Genomic DNA, 4,490 nt, shown 5'->3' on the forward strand with positions numbered 1-4,490 from the left:
TTGTCCTACGAGTAGGGGGTTTAGCTAGCTATAAATCCAGGTTAAATCCACCATTATCTTTCGACCGAAAATGCATGGTAAGTTTTTGTTTTCTTTTCGTTCATTTTTGCCTATGTGCTTTATCTGTGTCTATATGCCCCTTTTCCTTGTTGACATATACATGATATATATGTTAACTTTGTTTACATAGTGATTGAGATAACAACTCAATTTTGACAGCCGAATCCACTTTTGATACATTTAAACCTATTATGTGTGTTTATTTTTTTTATCACAAATCGATGTCAATATAATTGCATATATGACTGTCATACATGACATTAAATGATATTCAGATGGCTATCAAATAAGGGGGAAAACTTAATATTATACAAGAACAATGCCTGTACCAAGACAGGAACATCATAGTTGTTTTCCATTTGGTTGATGAGATTGATCAGTTCTAGATGTTGATATATTATAACTTGAAGGGACTTTCCGTTTTATATTGTCATTCTGTTTTGTTTTTGTTATTTATTTTTTCACTGTCTCATGACAGTACTGGAATTTTGAACTCAAACATTACGTATCCATGGTATCAATATAAAATGTATCGTGTACATTGTAGACGATAATTAATGTATATAATTAACCTACCTACCTGATAGTTGGTAAATACTCCGCTGCAAACGTATTCATTTTATTTATAATCATTGTGTAAACATCAAGGCGGACAAGGAAGTAGTTTATTAATGTGTTGTGTTTATTTTTAAATATTCAAATTTGAACTTTCTAGAAAAAAAATGAAAAAAAATAAATTCTAAAAAATGTTTTGCAAATTGATTCATAATTTGCTGCACACATTCCATTTTGTATTTCTAAAGGACCGCAATCAAATCTTTCAAATATAAGTTTTTTAATTCATAGATAATACAGGAAACTTATTTTTAATTTCTGATGTCATTGAAGATTTCCTTTGTTACGGTTATTATTCTTATAATAAGAAATCGAAAAAAATGCTCTCTTACAAAACTATCATTTTTTGTACATAAATTAGGCCGTTAGCTTTCTCGTTTGAATTGTTTTACACTGTTATTTCTGGGCCATTTATAGCTATCTATGCGGTATGGGCTATTCTCATTGATGGAGGCTGTATGGTGACCTATAGTTGTTGATTTCTGTGTCATTTGGTCTATTGCGGAGAGTTGACAATCATACCACATCTTCTTTTTGATATATCTTTCGGTAACTGAATGTCAAGACTAAGTATTCGTTTTATTAGTAGGATTGTTGAAAATACTTCTTTTGTTTAATATGACTGGTAAAATCAAATCTTTTATCACATTTGTGTGAAGTTTAGAACGAAAGCATTCCGAAAATGTCAGTTAGAGATTTTGACAAAGCTTGGCTCTGCTATCAAAGAAGAATGTAAGCAGACATATTTCACCATTAATTTTTGCAGCAAAATAAGCATTCAATATATTTCAGAATTTAAATGATACTAGATGAATAATTTTAATGAAACTGTGTTTAGACCAAGATGTAAAAAAGTAAAATTAGATACCCTGCATTTATCATTCTTTTCAATTACATATATGGTCAAATCGATGAAAGACTACCTCGGAACAGTTATTGAAAAATATAAGTCGGAATTCACATTTGATATCTTGGTGTAAATAATATATTAAACAGTCTAACAACCTCAGCACGCTCATATGCTCATATTAGTTTTTTTTTCTGCTGGATCATTCCGATTACAAAATACTTCAATCTCTTCACAAACTTTTTTATTGTTGTTTTCTAATGCCATATATGTTAATTCATTAACTGGATCAAAGAGGGACGAAAAATACCAGAGGGACATTCAAACTCATAAGTTTTACCTTTAATTGTGCCAAAGCTCTCCGTTGTGGAAACAGTTTTTCAGAGAAATGTCCGGCTTTCAAAATGTAGAATAAAATAACAGCTCGCTATTATCATTACATTCTTAAATATTAGCATGTTATTATCACATGTATCACTTATGTAAACACTACAAAGGAATGAAAGCATATTTCAAATTAAGGAAGACCTTTTCAGTGGAAAGCCCAAAACCTAGTACTTTATTACACATCTATAACCATACAATCCGACCAATCTTGTTGTATGGATCTGAAATTTGGGGTTATATAAGAACAAATACATTTGGATAACTTTATATCAAAAGAAACTGATTATCTTGTACTAGAGAAAATTCATACTAAGCTTTGTAAATTTTCACTTGGAGTAAATATAAAAACATCAAATATGGCATGTAGAGGAGAACTAGGTTCACTCCCTACACTGTATTATGTAATAATGAATATGGTAAAATATTGGATCCATCTTATGAAAGATATTGAACCTTCAAATATTATTCTAAGGGAAGCCATAAATCTATCTCATTCTATGGACAAACATAACCAGGAATCTTGGATAGGAAGCATTAAACATATATTTAAATTTCTAGACTTAGAATATCTATTTGTTAACCAGTCAAACTTTAAACAAAACCATATTCTAAAAAAAGTAAAAACATCTTTAACTATTAAATTTAAAGAAAGCTGGTTAGCTAGTTTAGAAAACAATTCTGGGAAGTGTACTAATTTACAATCTGGCAATAAATTAAGAACTTACAGAAAATTTAAAAATATTTTTATGTTTGAACCATATTTAAAAATGAATTCAAAAAAAGATAGGCAAACAATCACAAGATTTAGAACTAGCTGTCATGATCTTGAAATCGAAAGAGGGAGGTATATTGGAATTAAAGCTGAAGACAGAAAGTGTAAGCTATGTAAGAACGCAGTTGAAGACGAGCTACATTTTCTTTTAAAATGTCCTGTTCTAAAAGATACTCGATCTCAACATCTATCTAATTTAAATTCAAAATTCAAAAATTTTTCAAGATTATCTGATGAAATGAAATTTGTTTGGATTCTTTCATTTGAAGATTTGTTTGTTACTTCAAACTTATCTAATTTATTGCACTCCCTTTTTGAAGAACGAAAGAAAATTATAGAAAATATTGTTGTTTGAAATAAAAAAAAAAAATAGAAGAAAAATATATATAGATATATATATATATATATAGGAAATAAAATTGATCAGGAGTTGTCTCCCATACACCTAGAACTATAAAGATTTATGTAATTTCTCCAGGTCACAGTGGCACCCATAACAACTATGTTGTCAATTACTTGGTTTATATCAGGTTAATTAGTGTAAATGTGTATTCATGTGTTTTTTTTTTTTGTTTGTTTGTTTAAATGTACTTTAATCATTCTAATCATTTTCTGTGCTTTATTTTGTAATTCATTTGATTGTATAGCTCAAATTTTGGGCACCATGATTGGTAAATAAAATTATCTTATCTTATCTTATCTTATCTTCTTAATGTCGATTTCGGACCCTGTACTTGTAATTATCATTATCAGTGCAGCATTTGTTGCTTTCGTTTATTTGTATTGGTTTGAATAGTCCGACGTCCGATAGATAACCAACGATCTGTAGCAGGAAAATTGACATCCTATATTCTGTTAATTTCTGTGTCATTTTGGTCTCTTATGGATAGTTGTCTCATTGGCAATTATACCACATATCTTCTTTTTTATAATTACTGCATGATTTGTTACTCGTGCTGTGTGGATTCAGTAGAATGTGTCACCGTGCCTGTAGTATATGCCCATATATTTATACAGTTAAAGTTGTTTTGCTTGTGAGAGAGCTGTCTTCCTATTCTGTTAATTTCTGTGTCATTTTGGTATCTTGTGGATAGTTGTCTCATTTGCAATCATACCACATTTCTTTTTTATATCCTAGTCATTAACAACAGGTGTATACGCACTAATCACATGTTGGGTTCGAACTCACATCAGACAGACTAGCGATATAGTTTATGAACTACATCAACCACTAGGCCACCGAGGCACCGATTGCAGAGGTTGAAGTATATATTCTGACATAATCAATAACAAAAATATGTGATCAGATTGCCAATGACAAAAACTCTCCAAAAGATACCACATTGACACAGAAATTAACAACTCTAGGTCACCATACCATACGTCATGCAACAGCACAATGTCCATAACACATAGGCAGCTATATAATGTAAAACAATTCAAACGAGAAAACTAACTGTCTTATTCATGTACAAAATGATGATCGAAAACAAATATGTAACACCGCAACTTTCAATAAACTATATTTGAATTACAAACTCATGACTTGGGAACGTGACATACATAATGTGCCAGGGTTAAACTATTTTGAAGGCTCCTACCCTCCCAGTAACCGCGTGGATAGTTGTGTAACAGGACAACATATTAAGAACATACTATAAAATCAGTTGAAAAGGACTGCACTCATTAGATGAATACAAATAGAAGATCATAGAAATAAATCTCACAAACACACAAAGTTGACGTGAACGTATACTGCTTTAATTTATGCCATCACAATATTTCTGGAGGCTTTATATTCTTCTGACG

At 30.5% G+C, this 4,490-nt stretch overlaps 1 protein-coding gene across 1 annotated transcript in view; it reads right to left on the reverse strand.

Annotated features, from left to right (window-relative positions):
• The window catches only part of LOC143048638 (E3 ubiquitin-protein ligase XIAP-like), a 28,031-nt gene extending 27,323 nt beyond the window's left edge, over nt 1-708 (reverse strand). The window contains exon 1 of the mRNA XM_076222425.1: nt 641-708. The gene's annotated coding sequence lies outside the window, so the exon portion shown is untranslated. The remainder of the gene's footprint in view (nt 1-640) is intronic.
• Nucleotides 709-4,490: the final 3,782 nt, after the last annotated feature.

Source organism: Mytilus galloprovincialis, chromosome 10 (assembly GCF_965363235.1).
Source record: "Mytilus galloprovincialis chromosome 10, xbMytGall1.hap1.1, whole genome shotgun sequence".
In the NCBI taxonomy this organism is placed as follows: Eukaryota; Metazoa; Mollusca; class Bivalvia; order Mytilida; family Mytilidae; genus Mytilus; species Mytilus galloprovincialis.